Below are 24,313 nucleotides of genomic sequence, written 5' to 3'. Positions count from 1 at the left end.
TATTTTATTTATTTATTTTTTTAATTCCAATATAATTAACATGCAGTGTTAAATTAGTTTCAGATGTACAAGACCATGATTCAATAATTCTATACATTACTCAGTGTTCATGTCCTGATTCTTAATGTAGTTCTCATTAAGTGGCTGGCATGGGCCAGCCACTCTGCTCAGTGTTCTATATGAATTGCCCCATCTACTCCACCATCTGTAAGTGAGAACACAGAGATTTGGAGTTACCAAATATGCTGTTCAAGGTCACTCACCTAGTTAGTGGCAGACACAGGACACAAACCATGATCTCTGCCATCTTGACTGTGCTCTGTGGGAGGAATTTCTACATTCTCTTCAAGCTAACTGTGAGGGATAAAAGCACAGACTCCTAGGGAAGTCATATCACCCCTTTGTGTTTCAGCTTCTTTATTGGTCAGACAAGAACAACCATCCTGCTTATCTCAGACAGCTACTATGAGGCCTAAATGAGATGATGCATGAAAAGCACTTAACCAGGGACAACTGACCTTATCCTTTGGGAACCCCATCGAACCCTCTGTAATATCGCAGTTTACCAGACTGGAAAAAAATTTGCCAAATGGTCTGGCCTGACAGACCATTGTTCTGTGCCAGGGTCACACTCCTAACTAGCTTCATCCCCTTGTTTTAGCTTGTGCAGATGAAAAGCTAATTTTTCATAGTTATTACAACTTTCTTAATGCCATTTGATTCTCAGTCTAAGAAATATTCAGGGGATCCCTGGGTGGCGCAGCGGTTTAGCGCCTGCCTTTGGCCCAGGGTGCGATCCTGGAGACCCGGGATCGAATCCCACATCGGGCTCCCTGCATGGAGCCTGCTTCTCCCTCTGCCTGTGTCTCTGCCTCTCTCTCTCTCTGTGTGTGACTATCATGAATAAATAAATAAAATCTTAAAAAAAAAATGAAAAGAAATATTCATATTCCCATGGTTCTGTTGATTTCTGGGCTAAAAGATTTAACTCTAAAAGTTCTCAGAATCACAGGATTCTTGGTTCCCACCCCTCCTCTTCATAGAAATGAAATCTTAAAGAAATCTGTCAGGCCAGCTTGTCCATTCTTTGAGGATGTGCCTTGCACAACGAAGGATTAGTATTGTATCTCTGCTGTAGCCAAGCCACATGAATTCACTGAAGGCCACACACCATGCTAAATTCATTCTCTCTCTCTCTCTCTCCCTTCTTCCTTTCCTACCTCCCTCCCCCTGCTCTCTCCATTGCCTATCCACACACTTACATATCTACCTGTCTTTTCATAATCAGTTCTCATTATCATGTGGAAGTCCCTTATGAAAAAGTGTTTAAAAGATGGGCTCTATAGCCAGACTTCCTGGGAATAAATCCTGGCCCCACTACTTACTACCTGTGTGACCTTGGGTAAAATATGTAACCTCTCTGTTCCTAGTTTCCTCAGCTCTAAAAGGAGATACTAATGGTATCTGTCTTATAAGGTTGTCTGAGAAGTAAATGAGTCTAGTGCTTAAAACATTACCTGGCATATAGGTACTTTAATATGTCACCATTTATTGCTCCATTTCACAGGTGGTAAACTCTGGTTTTGAAAGATCCAGTAACTTACTCAAGGTCACACAAGCTGCAAGTTGCAGAGCTGGGCTTGGCTGATTGCAGAGCTAGTACCTCAGCCCTGAAGCTATACTGCCTTTTGTTTGGCATATACCATGTGTTCATTACTCAGTGAGCATGGTTGGGCACCATGAGATACTCAAAAGAAACAAAAGCAGGAAAAAAAAAAAAAAAAAAAAAAAAGCAGGGGCACCTGGGTGGCTCAATGGTTGAGCATCTGCCTTCAGCTCAGGTCATGATCCTGGTCCTGGGATCAAGTCCCGAATCGGGCTCCTCACAGGGAGCCTGCTTCTCCCTCTGCTTCTCTCTGTGTGTCTCTCATGAATAAATAAAATCTTTAAAAAAAAAGAAAAAGAAAGAAAGAAAAAGAAAGAAACCAATTAAAATACCACTTGACAGCAGTTGCACTTCTAAGAACTTGACCAAAACTGGAACAAATATATGAAGGCATAGGTAGAAGGATCCTCATTGCAACATTATTTGTGTTATATTTCAGTGAACAAACTAGAATATAAAAAGGCTGTGAAATTGCACTGCTGGGGATTTACCCCAAAGATACAGATGCAGTGAAACGCCGCGACACCTGCACCCTGATGTTTCTAGCAGCAATGTCCAGAATAGCCAAACTGCGGAAGGAGCCTCAGTGTCCATCGAAAGATGACTGGATAAAGAAGCTGTGGTTTATGTATACAATGGAATATTACTCAGCCATTAGAAACGACAAATACCCACCATTTGCTTCAACGTGGATGGAATTGGAGGGTATTATGCTGAGTGAAATAAGTCAGTCGGAGAAGGACAAACATTATATGGTCTCATTCATTTGGGAAATATAAATAATAGTGAAAGGGAATAAAGGAGAAAGGAGAGAAAATGAGTGGGAAGTATCAGTGAGGGTGACAGCACATGAGAGACTCCTAACTCTGGGAAATGAACAAGGGGTGGTGGAAAGGGAGGTGGGCGGGGGGGCACGGGGTGACTGGGTGATGGGCACTGAGGGGGGCACTTGATGAGATGAGCACTGGGCGTTACGCTATATGTTGGCAAATCAAACTCCAATAAATATACAAACATTTAAATAAATAAATAAATAAATAGGCTGTGACATTTGGTACAAAATAAGTAAATGAATGTTTTTCCATATATGATCTTTTGAGCACAGATTTTCATGGAAAATGTCAAATAGACTTTTGAAATATTGCTGGGGAAGAAGCAGGCTGTGGGAATAGTTGCAGACTGGCAGAGGGAGAACTGGGTGTCATGTATCCTGTGGCGCTCACTTTCTTGCACTCTCTGCCTCACTATGGAGATTTGCAACTCAAACCACAGAAATGCCCCTCTGGTCAGGGTCCACCAGATCTAGAAACTCAACACTGTTTCCAAGAGGACAGAGTTTTTCACTCTGAGGCTCAGACGACCAAGTCCTGGGGGTGGTCTCTAGCCCAGCCTAGAAGGAAGGGTGGTGGATGTGGAGCTGGGTAGCACCCTCATGACTTAGGGAAGAAATGGCTCTCATTCCAATTTGGATCCACCACCTGGAAAACAAGTACCTGGATAGTCAGGCAAAGGTTTAACTCCTTTTTTTTTTTCTTTAATTAAAAAAAAAAATTGTTGAGCTGCTTAAATTAATGCAGCGCACTGTGCACTTCCCTTCGCATGTATGGACAAAACCCTTTTTAAATCTGTATTAAAAAATAGAATTGGCAGTGGTTTTTGCTCCCACTCAAGCTTGCCAAAAAGGTTGGAAATGAACATGCTTCTTCCTGCCTTTCTTGGCTGGAGTCCCTTTCAGAAGTTGGTGGAGACGGGAATCCTTCTCTTCCTCTACTTTCCCTTGAGCAGTGAGCAGACTAAGGGGTGGGATCCAGGCAAAGGGCCCCTGCCTTTCACAATCAAGGAGGAGGTGATATACAAATATCAGATGCTGCCAACAGGATTTTGGAGCTTCTGATCAAGTTCCCGTGTTGTTGTTTAATCCTTAATCATCTCTCTTGGCATATTTCCCATTGCTACTGCTTGCATAAAATTGGAAAGGACTAATTGCCTCAATCTGTATTTTCGATAAAGCTATGCTTCATGCAAAACCCACAGGGACTCCCTGTATGATCGTTTTGACCTAATAGGCTGTTTTATTTGCTTCCAAGGAGTGTCTTCTATCTTCCCCTCAGATTCTAAAATTTTCTTAGTCCCAAGTGACAGTCGGCAATATGGTAGATATTTAAACATTTCCTGCAGAGGAACAATTTGTTAGTTGAATTTCATACCCATCTCTCTGAATGGGTTCAATTATCAATGGGGGTTGTGACCCTGAGCAGCGGTCTTTATAGAAATTACCTTAACTGTTTTATTCTCCCTGAAGACTACTCATCAGGAGTAATCATTATTCTTCAAAGCTTCTATACCAAAAGAAAAGAGAGAAGGAGGGAGGAAGGGAGGGAAGAAGAGAGGGAGGAAGGAAAGAAGGAAAGAAGAAAATAGATTGTTTCAGCTAATTAAAGTTGAGATTTGAGGGCTCTTGTGATCTAAAACACGTCACTCAACTGTAAACTTTCTCAGCAGAAAAAGCTTGCTGCACTCTTAAGGAATGAAAATACAAGATCCATCCAAGTTATTGCATAAACCAAAAATGCTCAAGGACAATCCTGTGCATGTGAAGAAGGCCAAACCCTAGGTGCTGTCCCTTAGATGCATAAGAGGCCTTTGCACTAACACTACTTTCCTTCTAATCTTTGAATTTTGACTTTCATGAAAACTGCCTTAAAACCCTCAGTAAGCACAGGAAGAAGATCATCAATTCCTAATAGCTTGTAGTCCATTCGTTCTTTAAATCTTTCTGTACATTGGAATGAAGAGTGTTTTTGTAGATCTTGCTATAGATAGATACATAGACAGGATGAATGACGACAAGAAAATGTTCACTTCCTAGTCTGTGATAAGAGACGTGATAGCACATAATTCTTTCAAGGGAAGAAGGAAGAACATTAGGTTGCATGTGGAGAGAGAAATAAGCCTAAGAATCTAAGCCACGGTGGTGTTGGGGCTGGATGCCAGGGCTCATTAGGGCTGGGCCAGGGAAGGGGTGAGCACAGTATCAGGGGAACACCAGTCCCTGCAGAAGGCATTTTTCACTCTCATCTCTGATAACCTCTGCATGGCCGCTCTGTCGGATTAGCAGTTTCCTGAAATACTGGAGCTTCGAGTTCCTCACCACATCCATTGCACTGAATTCTTAGAAATTAGAGCAGTTTCTAATCCTGAAAGCATCGCAAAGAGATAATTCAATTGGTCCAGATTCATCCAGGTACCTACCCTTGAGCCAACCACCTAGGACCAAGAATGCTTTATTTGCCCATTTTCTCACAGATTTATTATCTTTTTTTTAGCTATGTCAATGACTATAAGCCTCTCAAACTAGACTGTGAACATTTCTAGTTAAGAGTCATGACTTCCACCATTCATTCAGTTAATATCCACTGAATGCTGGAGCAGACTGAGAAGTACTCAGAGGAAGGAAGGATCATGGCAATTCTGTGACTCGTGTGGCTTTGGGGAAAGTGAGTGGGCCCCTGTGATCCTCTGCTTATCAGTGAAATGAGTTCTACCTCCTACTGTAAGGATCACTGCTCTGTAAACCTTAAACTAGTAGTCAAAGATTCTGGAACCTGAGTTGACTGTGAGTTTAGGATGAATCTCCAGTGTTATGAGGCTACCAAAAAAGTGAGCTTGGTCTTAGAGAATAATAATATAAATATATATACATTAAAATGAGACAGGTGACAGTCTTCCTTTATTGGAAAAAAAAAAAAGTGACTCCCCTGGAATATAGCCTTCAGTTTGAGCTGCCTCACTTAAAGAGATATTAGCCAAGTGGAACAAGATATGATGGGACTTAATAATATTTTGCTATAGCATAGCATCATAACAATTAGAAAGGATTTAAAACACACCGATCTCTAGGGTCTATAGAATCTTGAACAGCCTTCGTTGGTTTGTTGGTTGCTTGGTTGGTCTTTACATAGCAAGATGTGGAGAGACAGGTAATTTTTGGCATTGGATCAGTGGTTCAATGATGTTAAAGCTAGTGTCTCTGTGATTCTCTTGAACTTTCCTCGTGGTTGCAAGATGGCCATCAGAGCTCCAGACATCTTATCCATGTTCGAAACAGGAGAAAGGAGAGGATAAGTGCTGCTAGCTAGATTTGACCATAGTATCAGAAAAGTAAAAGCTTTCCAAGAAGAGTCCAAGAAGTTTTGTCTATGTCTCATTCATTAGAACTCTGTCTTGTGGCCATCTTTACTGCGAGAGAGACTGGGAAGGTATTTGGCAAAAGACAGCAAGGGAAAAGGAAATTGATCAGTAGGTATAGCTCAGCCAAACACCACTATCTGTTACCATTGCCACTGTTTCCTTTTCCTTTTTTGAAAAAAAGAAATATTTCAAGTATATGTAAAATATCAAATATCGGATTAGTCCAGGGAAGTTAGGTATCCATCAGATCCAACCAGCTATGGCGAGGATTCAAACATGGCTGTAATGTGTTCATCTACAAAACAATAAAAATAAAAAATTAATGTTTACCCACGCAACCACACCCAGCTAAACACACACACACAAGCACACATGCACAAATCCAGTTGAAAACTCATGTATACTCAGTTCCATTTCCTTACCCTGACCTCATAACCAAGTACTACACTGAATGTATTATCTATCACTCCCACACTGACTTCCAGCATATATGGTTATTTTTATAATATTGCTTTGTCTGTTTTAAAATTTTGTGCAAGGATACCTGGTTGGCTCAGTAGGTTGAGCATTCAGCTCCTAATATCAGCTCAGGTCATGATCTCAGAGTTGGGCAATCAAGCCCTACACCCAGCTCTTTGCTCAGTGGGAAGTCTGCCTGTGATTCTTGCTCTCTCCCTCTGTCTCTCTCGCTTGTGCTCTCCATCTCTTCCTCAAATAAATAAATAAATACATATTTTTAAAAATTGAAGTTCACTTTGCCCACATATAGTATAACACCCAGTGCTCATCCTGTCAAGTGCCCCCCTCACTGCCCGTCACCCAGTCACCCTAAACCCCTGCCCACCTCCTTTTCCACTACCCCTTATTTGTTTCCCAGAGTTAGGTGTCTCTCATGTTCTGTCACCCTCGTTGATATTTCCCACTCATTTTCTCTCCTTTCCCTTATAAACCCTTTCATTATTTCTTATATTCCCCATATGAGTGAAACCATATGATTGTCCTTCTCCAATTGACTTACTTCACTCAGCATAATATCCTCCAGTTCCATCCACATTGAAGCAAATGGTGGGTATTCGTCTTTTCTGAGGGCTGAGTAATATCCCATTGTCTATATAGACCACATCTTCTTTATCCATTCATCTGTCAAAGGACATTGTGGCTCCTTCCACAGTTTGGCTACTGGGGACATTTCTGCTATGAACATTGGGGTGCAGGCGTCCTATTGTTTCATGACATCTGTATCTTTGGGGTAAATCCCCAGCAGTGCAATTGCTAGGTCATAGGGTAGCTCTATTTTTAACTCTTTGAGGAACCTCCACACAGTTTTCCAGAGTGGCTGCACCAGTTCACATTCCCACCAACAGTGCAAAAGGGTTCCCCTTTCTCCACATCCTCTCCAACATTTGTTGTTTCCTGTCTTGTTAATTTTCACCATTCTCACTGGTGTGAGGTGGTATCTCATTGTGGTTTTGATTTGTAATTCCCTGATGGCCAGTGATGCGGAGCATTTTCTCACGTGCTTGTTGTCCATGTGTAGGTCTTCTTTGGAGAAATGTCTGTTCATGCTTTTTTGCCCATTTCATGATTGGATTGTTTGTTTCTTGGGTGTTGAGTTTGATAAGTTCTTTATAGATCTTGGATACTAGCCCTTTATCTGATACGTTATCTGCAAATATCTTCTCCCATTCTATGGGTTATATTTTAGTTTTGTTGACTGTTTCTTTTGCTGTGCAGAAGCTTTCTATCTTAAGTCCCAATAGTTCATTTTTGCTTTTGTTTCCCTTGCCTTCATAGATATATCTTGCAAAAAGTTGCTGTGGCCAAGTTCAAAAAGGGTGTTGCCTGTGTTCTCCTCCAGGATTTTGATGGATTCTTGTCTCACATTTAGATCTTTCATCCATTTTGAGTTTATCTTTGTGTATGGTGTAAGAGAGTGGTCTAGTTTCATTCTTCTGCACGTGGCTGTCCAATTTTCCCAGTACCATTTATTGAAGAGACTGTCCTTTTTCCAGTGGATATTCTTTCCTGCTTTGTCAAATATTAGTTGACCACAAAGTTCAGGGTCCACGTATGGGTTTTCTATTCTGTTCCATTGATCTATGTGTCTGTTTTTGTGCCAGTACCACACTGTCTTGATGATTACAGCTTTGCGATACATCTTGAAATCCGGCATTGTGATGCCCCCGGCATTGGTTTTCTTTTTCAATATTCCCCTGGCTATTCAGGGTCTTTTCTGGTTCCATACAAATCCTAAGATTATTTGCTCCAACTCTGTGAAGAAAGTCCATGGTATTTTTATAGGGATTGCAATGAACATGTAAATTGCCCTGGGTAGTACAGACATTTAAATCAATCTTTTTTAAAAAATTAACAATTAAAAATGATAAAATTTTGTGTGAATACTGTAACCCAGCCCTTTTCAACTTGCTTTTTTAGCTAATTGCAATATTTGAAAACTATTCATGTTTATACATTTAATCTAGTTTATTCAAGTTTACTGCTATCTGATAAGTAGTGCTTTGGTGGATACAGCACAATTTGTTTACCCATTCTGTCACTGATACACATTTCAATGATTTACAGTTCTCTGCTACTACAACAAAACTATAATGAACTTCTTATGCATGCCTCCTTCTGAATCCACGAAATCATTTCTCTAAGGAATATACCAGGTGATAAAATTTCTGTGTCAAAGTTCTGCACTTTTGATTTTACAAGAGAGTCTCAACTGGCTCTACAAGCTGGTTTATCCATTATGCAACCAACATAGGGTATTATTGTTCTAATTGCTCCACATTCTCACCAACACTTGGTGTTGTCAGACTTTTCCATTTGTGCCAGTCTCATGAGTTTTAAATGGTATGTTGTCACTTCAATTTACATTTTCCTGATTACTAGTGAGATTGAGCTTTATTATGTCAAATGTTTATTGGCCATTTGGCTTTCATCTCCCATTAATTTCCTGTTGATATCATTTGCCCATTTTCTCACAGATTTATTATCTTTTCTTTAGCTATGTCTATGACTATAAGCCTCTCAAACTAGACTGTGAACATTTCTAGTTAAGAGTCATGACTTCCACCATTCATTCAGTTAATATCCACTGAATGCCTAGCATGTGCTGGACACTGTGGAAGCAGTGGAGATACAGATCCTGGCCCTGGAGATAGTTCTGTGTCTTACAATTCTTCAGCTAGGTGTGGAACATGAAGAAATTTGTTGAATGAATGAACAACAAATAAGTAGAATTCTAAGGAATCTGGGAACTGTCCTCTGCTTCATGTAGACAAGTCCTCAAATTTACCCTGTACAGCTCTAAAGGGAAGACTGAGTAGAAACACATAAAAGCTACATGGAAATACTTTGGCCCAAACCAAACAAAAACGTTCTAATAGTCAGATGTATTCAAAGATAGGGTAGTGAACCCACCATCACTGGAGACATTCAAGTACAGCCTGATTAACTACTTAGCAAATCTATTGTATAAGGAGTTGAGCATTAATTAAGGAGTTGGACTAGATGGGTCCTCTTCTAGTTCTTGAAGTTTTAGAAAATTCAGTGTATCACTGTAGTTAACTCAAGATCCCACTTTAAAAAAAATCTCTCAATTTTCATATTAAAACACCTATAATTGGGATGCCTGGATACCTCGGTGTGTTGGGATGCCTGGATAGCTCAGTGGTTGAGCGTCTGCTCAGGGTGTGGTCCCAGAGTCCCAGGATCAAGTCCCACATCAGGCTCCCTGCGAGGAGCCTGCTTCTCCCTCTGCCTATGTCTCTACCTCTCTGTGTCTCTCATGAATAAATAATAAAATCTTTAAAAATAAACTGTAATTGGGGCATGTAGGTGGCTCAGTAGGTTAAGCATCTGCCTTGGGCTCAGGTCATGACTGATCTCAAGGTCATGGGATGGAGCCCATCTGTGTTGGGCTCCATTCTGAGTGCCGAGTCTGATTGTCCTCTCCCTCTGCCCCTCCCCCATTCTCATGCTGTCTCATGCTCTCTCTCCCTCTCTCAAATAAATAAATATTTTTAGTAAAATAAAATGCCTGTAATTTCTTACCAAATGCCATAAATCTGGCCCTTTCTTATGTCTGTGGTGAGTTTCATAAATCACTTCCCTTCTAGCCCTTTTACCTTACATAACCCTTCACATTATGACAGAATGGACTCAACCTTTCATTTCATGCCGATGACCTGATGCATTGCACCACAGAACTTGAAAAAACAAGGAAGAAACATTTGCTTCCTATCCCAACACTGCACTGTAAGGAACAAAACTATTGTTCGGAACACAGCTGTTCCATGGCCATGTGTGCATCTGAAAATTTAGAAGTTTAATGCTTGGAATTAGGCTCTCTATCAGTTTAAACACACACACTCAAGTGTTAACTAACTCAAATTCCAATAAAAATTTAGAAAACACACACACACTTCCCTGGAATCACAGATTTAGAAGCACGAAGAGACCTTAAAATCCTTTATGTTTTCTCAGATCAGACATCTGGTATTAGGCAGCACGGAAGAATCACCCAACAGTCCCCTTTTAGCCTCTGCATATCTATCTTGGTTGTGCATCATAGATTGCTCTATGGCTGCTTAAACAATCGGTAAACATTTACTGAGTGCCTGCTAGGAATGTAGCAGTATGCTAAAGTTAGGGCCTGGCATGATGCATAAGAGAATCTCTTCTCTCCAGGAACTTGCAGTCTTAGTACAGAGAGAGGTCACATGTTCACAAAGAATGAAGACAGTATGACACACAGGAGCAAAAGCCAGGGTCCGACATGAATAAGTGTGTGTGTAACAAGAGGGCCCAGGATGACTCCCAGAGCTCTGACTTGCATGCCTGGATGGATGGTGATGCCACTTCCTGAGAAAGGGAACCCTAAAAAGGACAAGATTGAAGGCAGAGGAAATAGGGAGCAGATCCTGAGCTTGTCTTAGGCACCCTTAGTGGGAGATGCTGTGGAGAATCTAAGAGTTGGATAGAAGCGTTTAGAACCCAGAGGAAATATCTAAGATGGAGACAGAAATTTGTGAGTCAGTCGCACGTAGGTGGGAAATGAGAGGAGAGAGTCTGGAGCCATGGTTGGAGAAATGCCACCTTTAGTGTCTGGATGGAAAAGCATGTATCCAGAGCAAAGGCAGACAAGGACGGGTGGGTATCACAGAGGCGAAGGGGACAGGCCAGCAGCAGAGGTGAATGCTGCCAAGAGTGAAGTGGATGAGGGCACAGGGGCCTGCTGGCTTTGGTTCGAGGGAGCTGGAAAAGACTTGGAGGGAGGAGAAGGCAAGGTTTGTGCTGATCCTGAAGGAACTGGTGGGGGTGGGGTCAGACGTGGGCAGGAGGAGGACAGGCATTCCTGGCAGGGGGCCGCAGGTGGGGAGCCATGTGTGTCCAAGCAGAACTTGCCTGCACAGCAACTTTCCAGAAGGGTCAGAAGGGCCCTGCATGTGTGGCAGAGAACTTGGATTTTCCTGCCTAAGCAAAAAGAGCCATTGGTGGCTTCTGAGCCCAGAAGTAACTACACACCTACCTCAGAAAGAGGCTCAGCAGTTGTGGGAGACACTCTCCTTCTTGGTCACGGGGTGGGGATGCACTTCAGAAATTCAAATTCAGGCTGAGATTCAGCAGCAAAAGACAAAAATGCACATTCAAGTGAGCAGATTCGTTGCACTGTCCTGGGGGCTCCGGGATGGGAAGGGTGTGATTATCACAGCAGTGGTCACCACCTCTCCAAAGGGGAGCAGAGCTCCAGACCAAAAACAGGAAAATAGTAACTATGATCCCCTCCAGTTTCTGACCTGACTGAGTTATGCAAGGATGGCCTGTGCTGGATTCGAGGCGTTGAGAGGACCTGGTTCCCACTGCAGAGCCTCCATCAATTCTGCCTCATGACCTTGGCTCATTTGACAAGTATGAGGTCTCTGCTTGCTCCAGGACACTCAGGGTTCTCTAGACAGTTTGGGGCCTCTCCATGTTGTAGAAACAAAACCCCATGGTCCCGACCCCTCTCCCTCCTGCTTCCTGTTTCTGGCAGGGAACTAGAGAAGGGAAGCAAGGTCAAGGGGTTTGGAGTCCTTCTGGGGGTTTTGCAGAGGAAAAGGGGTTGCTGGAAAAATCAACAGAGTTGGCAGGAGAAGAGAGGTGAGAAGAAAGAGGGGCGGCAACAAAGCCCATCTCTGGCTGTGTGCCTCCCTGCCTCTCCTCCCACCCCAATGACAATAATGACATCATTCCTTCCTTCCTCCACTGATTTCTTGAGACCTTACTGTATGCTCAGTGCTGACCCAGGCACTAAGGATGAGTCGGTGAGCAGCACAGACACCATCCTTGCAGACCAGCAGGAGACACAGAGATTCAAGCAAGCAAGCACATAGGTTGATATGCACTTGCAAGTGCAAGTGCAGTGAATGCAGTGAGTGCAGTGAAGGGCAGATGCACAGAACCAAATCAGGACACCCATCCTAAGGGCACCTTTCCTGAAGGAATGTTGCTGGAGCTGGGGCTGATGGTTACATAGGAATTTAGTCATCCAGGATTAGGAAGAGAGAGAGGCAGAGAAGAGCCCCTTAGGCCTGCAAGCAACTCACAGTGCTAGGAAAGAGGAAGAAAGTCCAGGTCACCAGGGCAGACAGAGGAGATGGTGCCAGGGAGGTCCCCAGGGGCCAGGCCACTCAGGGTCCCCCAGTGGTAAGGATTTAGGTAGCTGTCCTAAAAACGATGGGCAGCCACAGAGCATTTTTAAGCAGGCAGCAGAGAGTGAGATCAGATCTGCATTTGAATCTTCATCAACAATGATATGAATGGTACCGCTACTAGCTCTCCATACATGTTTGGACTTAGCAAGGCACTTCCTTGTCCTCCTGTCCCTAGGGCTTGTCCCTGATCCTGGCCCAGGGCTTTTTCTTGGGGTCAATAAAACACTTGGCTGCTGCAGAAGGAGGAGAAAGAGGCAACCGGCAGATGTTCCCCTGAAATAGTGGCCAAGAGAAAACTGCTTTCGGGCAGCTGGCACATACTTAGAAACGTGGGAGTCAGATAAGGGCATCTTGGAACTGTTTGGAGGTTAATCCAGCAGGCTTAAGAATACTTTGCTTATGAGGGAAATGCCCAGGATACCCTGTGCAGCAGGAAAAGCCAGGGATAAGGCAGCAGAAGCAGTACCCAGCGACCTGTGTGTCTCTGTGTATTCAGGCACTTACAGGTGCACCTGAGTGTATTTACATGGGAAGGAAACCTAGAAGTCAATACACACAAAATTGTTAACAAACATTAGCTCTGCATAGTGGGACTCTGGCAACGTTTCTATTCTTCCTTAGGTCTTCCCAAGTTTTCCAAATGTTTCTTTAGTGGAAGTTAGCGAATGGTTCCAATGGTTCACAGTTTCCAGTGCCATCCTGGAGGTCTCAGCTGGTACTGGCTCCTATCCCACCCTCCCCTTGTCTTCACATCCCCAACCCCCTTGCTCAGCATCACCACTGCCCTGGGTAATCTGAGAAGGAAAGCTCAGCCTCTCCTGACCCATTTTCTCTCAGGACAACCACTCTGCTCCTTAAGAACTCAAACAGCAATATAGACGGAACAAGGACAGGGCTCGCTCAGTCATTCTCCACTCAACCAGTAATCACTTGAGTGGCATTCTCAGTACCAAGGACTGCGATTCAGATAAGAAGAGAGAAATGGGTCACCATCCACAGGAGACCCCCCCCCCAAGCCTCACCCCTATATGTTTTACCACCCATCCCACCCGACAAGGAAGCCAGTAATTTCACAAGACTAATCTTTTAATAAGTTTATGTTGCCATGGTCAGTTGGTTCTAGAGGTCAGAACTCGCTTTCAGGATTGGCCAGAATAGACCATAGCCATCCATGAGATCTAAGCTCCCAAATGTCCTGGTCTATGCCCGTCCCAGAGCATTTGGAATCTGCATGTAATTTCTATCCTAAAACAATGCCTGTGACATAGAAAGCTTTCAGAGATGATGTGCTGGTTAGGAACCTCCCAAGAGCTGATGAAAGAGTCTCAAGCCAAAAAAAAGATTCACAAAACTGAAAAAACTAAATCCATGGTAGAACTAAGTCTCATTGGCCTGACCTGGTTCATATGCACATTGCTGAGCTGGTCACTTTCCTAGGAGGAAATGTATTGATCAGCTAGATGATTGAGAATGATTGAGAAATATATTGATCAGCTAGAGCCAGGTCAGGGACTACCCCTGAAATCCTGGGGCAGGGGTCAGCATCCCTTGAAAACTTGAATGGAGAGGGGGATAGAGAAGGCTCCTCAAAAAAGAAACTGAAGTGTTGTTATCATCAGGAATGGATACCCATCAGGTAACAATAGAAGATGTCCACAAAATCAAGGAAATCACTTAGGACCTTCTCCAGGCATTTACTTCCAGTGAGTCCATGGAGGCAATGTGGGGTGGTCAGTGGAACACTAGGTTCACAAGGTAGTGACATGGGTTCTAGACTCACACACACTAAGCTGAGTCTGTTCATGACTTTGCTCATAGCTTTCCCTGCAGTGTCCTTTTGCCTCTCCCAGCTTTTGCCTTGCCAATCCCATCTCACCCTTACAACTCAGCCTAAGTCACCGCATCCAAGAAGCGCCCACCTGCATCTTCCTCATGAGCACCATGATATCCAAAACATGCCATTCTCTTTGCACTTAAAGTGTTCTAATTACCTACTTGTAATTATATTCTAACAAAATAATCATGGAATCATGGTAGGAATCTCATCTCACTATGATGCACAGCCCCCAGTGCCTGCATACTCACTGGCCCCAAGTAGATACTTCTTAAACATTTGTTGAACCAATCACTTCAGGATTCCACTCCCCCATATCTACAATGAGAACATTGAACTGTGTGAGCTATATGATTCCTTCCAGCTCTGGAAGATCATGGATCAAACTAGCTTGTCACTAGAGAGCAAAATCAGGAGAGAATGAGACCTAGGGAAGGTCAGTTTTTATTTGGGGGATAGAAATTCAGAATAAATCCTAAACAAGAGGACATATGCCTGCCCCAGTTGGGCAGCCCATGAATTTTATATCCTGAAAAGGAAACAAGGTTAGTGTGTATGTCCAAAAAAAAAAAAAAAAAAGGAAGAAAAAGTGATGTGAAATACAGCTATTGGATCTCCAGATTGTAAGCTCACCATGTAGAACATGTGGGCACTCATAGACACAGCATCTGGCATGGCTGGTCACAGAGTAAGCACTCAACATTTTTGTTGAACTGAATGCCAAAAATCAACTTTATCTACTTCTCCACCCAGAGAATGGACTGGTATTTACCTAGTAAGGGAAGAGCCATGGAACCATCTGTCTGTATCATACAAACAGCCATAGATGATCCTGAATGATCTCACCATGCCAGCAATTCAGCCTGAACAAACTCTACAAAGGTTTCTGCCAACCAAGAGGGAAGGCGAAGGATGTAAAGAATAAAAGCTTAAGTCCCTTAAATGCCAAAAGCTTAATAGCAATGAAATGGTCCCACCAGACCATGAGCTACTTCAATATCTGCGGGGAACACTCACAGAAGTGTTATCACCGCCTTCCTCAGATTCCTTGCTGTTCTTTCAACATCTGGTAGAGATTGAATTAGAGGCAGATTGAATTTATGGTTAGTGGAAAACCCACTCTGAAAGTAGGACGAGAAAGTTAGTATTTCATCATTGTTGGGCAGAATGATGTTCCCAAGAGCTTTTCCATTTTTCAAAAATTGTATATCAGTTACTTGAGAAGAGGGAATAGAAGCCACATTTTTATGAAAATCTCATATTCTCGGATGAACTCTAATTAAAAGCTTTAAGGATACATTTGCATCAAAATAAAATTAATTCTGTTTGATCTCGTGCTGATCCTCTAGTACTCAAGAGAGAGTTTATTTTCAGGGGCATTACCTCATCATTTGTGTTGATGGTTTGTTTTTTAAGCCCCTAGGAGTTTGTGCCAAAAGATGTGTTTTGTCTCATGACCAGAGTTTTGGTAATATAAATGTACTTTGCTTCATTTAATTTATTCATTTAATTTCTGCCTGGGTGATAGTCATCTGTCTTTTCCCCTCTTCTAACCCAGACTTCCTGACAATTTTATGTAGAAAATTAAAGTAATATTCTTTCTGAAGCCGAATTGATTTCGCCCAGGTCTTGTTTCAGAAATAATAGCAAAGAGAAATAATAGACTCAAGGACCTTGAATTTCACAGATTCCTTCTTTGCAGTCTGGCCTGAAGCCATAATATGAAGTCAGAGCTTTTTTTTTTTTTCCCCCTTTCTCTCTCCTTTTCAACACTCACATTTAAACAATAATCACTTGACTTGTGTCACTGGTTTGTAGGACTTTGCTGTTGCTGCTGAAAATAAATTGGGTCAAGAGTTGGTAATTAAATCATCTGCTTCTAGTTTTCCCTTTAAAAATCGCTCAGAACCCAATATCTTCCCTCCTGCCCCTAGTTCTGGGAGGCAGTGTCAAACAGATCTTAGATTCCTGGGCTCTTGAGGTTCAAGGAACTCCTCAAGGTCGTGAATTCCAGCAAAATGGGTGGGTGGGAAGGGCAGCCATGAGGCTGTCAGCCCCAGCCTTCACGTGACAGTTTTATTTGGCCTCCTTTACCCAAAGATTGGCCATTACTCCTTCTTTTGCTTTCTCTGTGTATCTCTCTCTCTCTCTCTTTCCTCCATAGCGCAGAGCAAAGTAACTGTTGCGTGGTAGATTGACCAGGATAAAAATAAACACATTTGAGGAAGAAAACCATAACCTACCTCCACCCCACCCTCCAAAAAAAAAAAAAAAAAAATTATGGTAAGAATGTATTTGTTCCCAGAGATAAGGTTGGCCACGTGACATCCAAGTCTCCACTCACTCTCTAAGGATACAGCCGTAAAATTAGCTGTATATTCCTCCGATGTTGTTGCATTCCTAATGCTGTGTCACTGCATGATAAAAGACCAAGGCATCACTATTAGGGTCAGGATTTGGGAGAACCACAGCTCACCTCCTCCCTTCATCTCGTCTCCTCGTCCTTAGAGCAGTTGCGTTTTCTTAGTTTGATACCCCTGTGTCTGTGTGCGTGTGGCGAGGGCGGGGGGAGGGGGGGGGCAGCCGGAAGACTGCGGGGAGGGGAGGGGGGGTGGACAGGGAGGCAGCTTGTGAATTTTTGTTTTATTGTTTAACTTTATTAAAAAAGAAAAAAAAAAAAAAGCCAGGTCTTAAACCTGGCATTGCCTCTACCCGGCTGCTGGCTGGTAAAGCCCATGAAATTCTGCAGGTCTTAATTTCCAAACATGTAAACATGGCCTTCCTCAAAATTTCATCCGGTTCTGATATTCTGGAATCTTTGATTTCTTCTAAAAGCTTCTCTAAGTGCCAGTATTCTGTTCAGAGCACGCTTGTGATCTCCAACTTTATTCTTAAAGCAAGAGCTGCATTAAAAGAATGTTTTTCACTCCGATCATAATGCTCATAAGAAATGTGTGATAATTTTTATTGGTTCTGTCAATTGCCAACTGACAAACATTGCCACTTTGTAAAGGCAATTCTTGCTGCCCAAGGACATGCTCTATAGGAACCAGCCTAAAAATGGGCTTTCTCTAATCTCTCTCTGACTCAGCCCCCTCTAGCACCTAAGGAGTTTGGCCATCAAAGGGAGAAAAATATTTCTGGGCCATGGGGTAAAGTCTAGAACCAGGCTGTCTGATACAGTAGCTACTGTCACCATGTGGCTCCTAAACACTTGAAATGTGCAAAATAAGATGTGCTTTAAGTATAAAACTGCACACCAGTTTTAGAAGACTTACTATGAAAATATGAATATAAAATATCTTATTAATGTTTTCATAGTGCTTCCCTTCTGAAATGATAGTATTTTGGAATATTTCTGGTTAGGTAAAATATATTATTAATTTCCCCTACCCCTTTTTACTTTTTTAGTGCACATACTGGAAAATTCTAAATTATATTTGAGGGCTCACATTCAGACACAAGTAGCACACAGGTTGCTGCTCCTACTGATATATAATGGCTGCCAAGATCCTTCCAGGAGCTTATCTGGACACACTGAGAAAGAGTCCCACCAGCAGTGAGAAAAATCGACTGACATAGGTGTGAGGCCCATTCTGGGCTGGATTCAGATAGGCACATTTCTTTGGGCAGAGAGGAGAGGCATAATACCCCCCCCACACACACACACACACACACAAAAGCAGGAAAAAATGATTCTCAAAGCCAAGTTACATAATTTCTGATGTTTTTAAATTTCTTTGCAAAAAGTTCAACAAATTTACACCAATTTCAGCACCAGGAAAGCTGCCAGTTTGGCAGCCCCACACTGGATTTTTTTCTCTGATCTGAGGTACAAAGTTGCTGGACTCTGTAAGTTTTCCTTCCTGCTATAGTACTTCTGACCCGCTTGGAGAGGTTACAGTGAAGAACAGAAAACTATAGCAGTGAGATTGCATTATGATGGAGGAGAAAGTCTGTCCAAGTGCAAGCAAAATAGAACCCAAACAGCCTGATACTGATGCAAAGAGGAAAAAAAAATCAATTGGCTTTCATAAACTTCCTCCTCTCTGAGAGTCCTTTTAGACAACAGATAGCAAAACTCTTTAATCAGCTGTGTGCTGGAGGGCCCTCCGGACTTGCTACCCTCAGGAGATGATCTTACTCAGTGGTGTGTTCCTCTCTGGCTCCCCACCACCACTAATCTCCCCTCATCCACACTGTGCAGCGACCACCTAAGCCACTGTTTCTCAAGCACACCCTGCTGTTTTCTCTGTCTAAAATGCTTTTCCTCGGGGCACCTGGGTGGCTCAGTCAGTTGGGCATCTGTCTTCTGCTCAGGTCATGATCTCAGGGTTCTGGGATCAAGTCCCACATCAGGCTCCCTGCTCAGCAGAGAGCCTGCTTCTCCCACTCCCTCTGTCCCTCCATTGCTCATGTTCAATCTCTCTCTCTCTCTCTCAAATAAATAAATATAATATTTAAATAAAATAACATAAAATGCTCTTCCTCAATGCCTCTCCCTCCACCTGGAAAAAAATCTACCAGTCTTTCAAAACTTGGTTACAACCCAGTTTTCTTTCCGAGGCCTGGCCCAAACCCCAGGGCCCTGCCCCACCTTCAGGTCCCATCCCCAGGGGGCCTGAGTTCCACACTCCCTCCACTTATGTGTCTGTCTCCCTCTCCAGTTTGCAAGATGCTTCAAACTGTGGACAAAATATCATCTGTGTCTCTGTCAGCCGTGCCTGCAGAGCTTGTGGCAGGTAAAAAAGGCTTATGGAAAGAACAAGTGAGTGAATGAATGAATGAATGAACAAATGGATCTTCAGTTCTATTGTTTTAGTATGAAAGACTGGAATTATTTTCATGACCAAATGACAATGTTCTATTATTCTCCATTGCTAAAGTAGAGTGTCTTTCTTTTTGAAATTTGAAGCCTCTTCATGAAACTTGTTTGACTCCAAAGGACGTACAGAGATTATCTATTTCTCTATGTTTAATTTGTGCTTAATTCTATCTTATTAGCAAGGGTTCAAGAGGCATGAAGAAGACAATTCAGGGGCTGCAGAAAATGCTATCTGATGCATTATGCCCTTTCACTTCTTGGCTTAGAATTAGGATTAGTGCAGATTCATCCATCCATCCTGTTAAGCAGGCCCTTTGTGATCAATAAAATGTATTTTGCAAAAGATTTGGTGTATGAGAGATCTTTTTCTCTGACCATGGCATAACAGTACAGTCAGCCCAAACTGAAATGGAGGCCATTCCATTCATGTAAAAGCCCAAAACAAAAACATCCATTCCCTTATTTCTTTAATTTTGGGCATATCATATGTCAGTAAAGAAAATCGAGTAACATTATTCTTCTCTTTTCATACCTTTTGTGGTAAACAGTGATCCTCATGCGGGTGAAGATCTAGTCTAGTTTATTTACCAAACAGTGACTACTACCTCAAGGAAGTACTCTGCAAACATTGTTGAACACCTGGATGAAAGAATGGCAGTTGCATGTGAGGCAGAAAGGGGTAAATTATCAAATTACTTCCATAACCACTTGATGTTGAGAACAGCATGGTTTTGGTAAACATGTTCGCTCTTCTGTAAAAAGAAGTTTTGTGCATTGATATTGTCAGACTATAGCTTTCTCCCCACATCCCCACATCATTCTTGAATGTGAAATTAAGAGACATGCTTTATGTCAAGAGGAAGCCAAATGAATGATGGAAACTATTTTCATTCCAGAAGCAATAATAAAACATGGGAAAACACGTTTCTGCAAAGTGACCCCAGGGAGTCTTCCAAGAGTTCATTAGATGAGAAAGGAGATGCTGGTACCAGGAGGGAGACAGCAATGAGTGGGTGCTTATATGTGACATGTTTCCTCTCTCTTCCCACTGAATCAACACACACTGGGAAAACTTTGTGCTAAATTTCTGAGTTTCTGAGTTATTTGAACCTTTCAAAAGCATGTTGAAACCAGTTCTTGTGTGTGTGTGGGGGGGATGCTTCACAGAATGAAAAGTTAAAATCCTAAAGGGACTTGGTGCCAGAATTATGAGTTAAAAATAGTGGGTTTGCAAAGAGCAGTTCTTGTCAAAATTAACTATACCCTATAACTATTACTCTACAGTTAGCCTAGTATGGAAGGAAAAAAATGGGTGAAATATGTTTTACTGAAGTATGAGTCCCCAAGCTAAAGTTTTTTTAGATTCCCTAAAGCAGCTTTGAAAGTTTGAAAACAACTTTATTTTTTAAGGTGTACACAGTGATGTCTTGATATACATATACATCGTGTAATGATTACCAGTGACAAACTAATTAACATACCCATCACCTCACATAGTTATCATTTGTGTGTGTGTGCATACACATGCCCTCAAGCACACACATTCATGTGCATGTGCATGGCTAGAACACTCTGCACCCACTCTCTTGGCAAATTTCAAGTATACAATAAGTTATTATTAACTATATTAACTATATCACCATCCTTGTATGTTAGATCTCCAGAACTTACCCATTTTATAACTGCAAGTTTATATCCCCTGACCTACATCTCCCCATTTCTCCCAATTCCCGCCTCCTCAGTCCCTGCTAACCACCAATAACTCTATGTCTTTGAGTTTGACATTTTTAGGTTCCATATACATGTGAGATCATGAGTATTTGTCTTCCTGCATCTGGCTTGCTTTACTTAGCCTAATGTCCTCCAGGTTTATCCATGTTGCTCCAAATGACAAGATTGACCATATTTGACTGAATAATACTCCATTGTGTATGCGGGTGTGAGTGTGTGTGTGTGTGTGTGTGTATATATATATATATACACACACACTATTTTTATATATAATGTATATATACACACACAGAATATTCCATGATATATAATATTCCATTTTTATATTATGAAATATAAGATATAATCTATAAATAAAACATATACATATATCTAAAATAATACATACAGATTATAATAATAAAAATATATAAATTATGTGTGTATATATCAACATACAACTCATATTTTCTTTCTCCATTCATACATCAATAGACACAGACACAGATTGTTTCCATATCTTAGCTACTGTGAATAATGCCGCAATGAACATGGGGGTTCTGATATCTCTTCAAGGTAATGATTTTATTTCTCTTGGGTATATATATCTAGATGTGAGAGTGGTAGATCACATGGGAGTTGTTTTTTATTTTTTTTTTTTGAGGAACTTCCATTGTGTTTTCTATCATAGCCATTCCAATTCTACTCCCATCATAGTGCACAAGCATTCCTCTTTCTCCATATATTCATTAATACTTGATTTCGATATCTTTTGACTTTTTGATAATAGCCTTTCTGATAAGTGTGAGGTGATAGTTCATGGTGCTTTTGATTTGCATCTCCCTTATTGTTAGTGATGCTGAGCATCTTTTCACATATCTGTTGACTATTTGTATATTTTCTTTTCTTTCTTTTCTATTCAAGTTCTTTGCCCATTTTATAATTAGGTTAATTGCTTTTTTTTCTTTTTGCTATTGAGTTGTAGGAGTTCCTTATATATTTTGGATACTAACCTCTTATCAGATGTATGATTTGCAAGTATTTTCTCTCTTTGCACAGATTGCCTTTTCATTATTGATGAAAATAATGCTGTGCAGAACCTTTTTAGTTTTTATTGTAACTCCACTTTTTTTGTAATTTGGTGTCTTATTTTGTTTTGCTGCTTTTGTTGCCTTTGCTTTTGGTGTCATACCCAAAAAATCATTGCCAAGACCCATGCGAGGAGTCTCCCCTGTTTCTCCTAGCGTAGTGTCCTAATACGCTTAAATTGGTTTGCCCTCTCCCAGCCCCAGTGTTGAGCTGGCTTTCTGCATGTGGTTATGAGCTGTCTAGAAGCTTGCACTCACTACCAATGGGGGAGTCTGCACGTAGCCAGCTATTGCGCAGAGGAGGCAGAGAATTAGAGCTGTGTATGGGCCACTTAGGATACCCGCAAGCAAGACATCCCAAGTGCTGACCTCCCAATGGCATCTTTGAAGCAGTTAATAAGATTCATATCCCCTTGTTGATTTTGAATCCTGGTTCCCGTGAGTTCCCACCTCTCTTCCCACCTCCCAGCTCTTCAGACTCTGCCATACTGATCCCCCCCCACACCACAGTATTCTGGATGAAAGAGAAGGAAGTGGGCTTTGGGGGTGGCATCTTTGGAAGCTGAGTACTTAATCACTACACTCTTGCTTTCCCCTATGAAAGAAATCAGGGCGTGGAGGTCTTCTCTGGCATCAAGCCCTGCCCCCTCAGGAGGGGGTTATGTGAATAAAGTGAAACTGCTGTCCTTTACCTCTTCAGTGTGTCTATCCCTGGGGTTTTTTTGCTGCATTGGTATGCTGGAACTTTCCCAATGAACTCCTGGATGCCTACTTTCGTCCTGGAGGTTGTCAAATCTATGTTCTATGGGGAGATGACAGCTGGAAATTCCTGAATAAGAATCATCATCCATCTTGATGATGCTACTCTTCAGTGAAAGTCTGGGAAAACTTTGGACATTTGGTGTATAGGATGCTTCTCCTACCTCCCTCTCATCAGCATGACTGTCATGCACCCATGTGTATAACTCTAGCACCTGTGAGGCACTGGAGATACTATGGTGTAATGGTCAAAAGCATACTGTGTCATGCTATATAGTCAAGCTAAATCTTTTTTGTTGGTTTGACTTTAGGCAGGTTGTTTGGCCTCTCTGGAATTGGGAATAATAACACCTACCTACCTCAGAGAGTTGATCTGAGGGCTGGATGAAATAATGCATGTGACGTGACTGGTATATTGAAAGCACTCAAAATCAGTGACTATCTTTATTGACATCATCGATTGATGATTACCATCATCATCATCACAAAAATTAGTATGATGTATGCTCATTTGGGGCAGCACTAAAATGTCTGCCTTTCCTGAGTATGAAAAAGAAATCATCCTATTAAGGAAAATAATACAATAAACAAGATTATGAGAGGAGGTACATATGTCCATAATTTTAAAAAATGTTAAGACATCAGCAACGTTAATTTTTGTAGAAACAATTAACCAGAGACCATGCGTTCAAATTATTTACAAGCTTGCTGTTCTCTAATCCTTAACTTTGGAAAACCTCATTGTATCAATATTTCTGTCCATACGCTTTCAGCGTCGTTTGTGTCACTAAATAGACAGTAGTCGAAAGCTATAAACTACAATTCTTTTTAATACATTCTGAAACTCAGATTTTACCTTATTCAGTCAATACAGTTAGTTCAAGCAAATTAGTTTTGCAACTGTAGAAGGAGGGGAGGAGGAAAGGAAGGGAGAGGAGGGGAGAGAAGGAGAAGAAAGAGGAGGGGTAAGGAAGGGGTAAGGAAAAAGAGGAAGAAAAGGTCTCCATAAATTTATGTGAAAAGAAGACATTTGTAGAAAACAGGTTTACTATAAAACAATCTCTGCTTATGGAAAATGAGCCAGACTTCATTAGTAAGCAACTTTGGAAAAGCTGTAATGACTGGCAGGTTATATACCCTGTTAACTCAGTTTTTTATTCTCGGTAGTCTCTTTCTCAGAATCACAGCACAAGATCAGGGAGCTTCAAATAAATCATAAGCAGTAAGACCAAACAGGCTGCCCCATTAGCAAACTGTAAACTGTCACTTTTAAACTTGGTTTGGCCCAGTTTAACCTTGTAAAGAGAATTTTAATGTTACAATACTGGGAAGTCGCCAAGAGGCTCCTCTGAAGCAATATCTCTCGCCTCACTTACGTGTAGATATTTTAGTTACCCCGTATGTCCACTGTGGGAGAAGATACAGATTCTGGTATAATTTTTTTTAACATTTCCAATATTACAGATTGGGTTGAAGAGGCTGTATGTCACAGGAGCGCCAAAATTATTAGATTGCAGACTGCCCGCTTTGGTTTTA

At 41.7% G+C, this 24,313-nt stretch overlaps 1 long non-coding RNA gene across 1 annotated transcript in view; it reads right to left on the bottom strand.

Annotated features, from left to right (window-relative positions):
* Positions 1 to 5,364: 5,364 nt before the first annotated feature.
* LOC144314038 (uncharacterized) overlaps positions 5,365 to 24,313 on the bottom strand; it is a 60,907-nt gene continuing 41,958 nt past the window's right edge. Inside the window, exon 2 of the long non-coding RNA XR_013379694.1 lies at positions 5,365 to 6,152. This is a non-coding gene — a long non-coding RNA (uncharacterized LOC144314038). The remainder of the gene's footprint in view (positions 6,153 to 24,313) is intronic.

This window comes from Canis aureus, chromosome 5 (genome assembly GCF_053574225.1).
Source record: "Canis aureus isolate CA01 chromosome 5, VMU_Caureus_v.1.0, whole genome shotgun sequence".
NCBI classification, from domain to species: domain Eukaryota; kingdom Metazoa; phylum Chordata; class Mammalia; order Carnivora; family Canidae; genus Canis; species Canis aureus.
The sequence above is the reverse complement of the archived record's forward strand: the minus strand, read 5'-3'. Positions and strand labels throughout refer to the sequence as shown.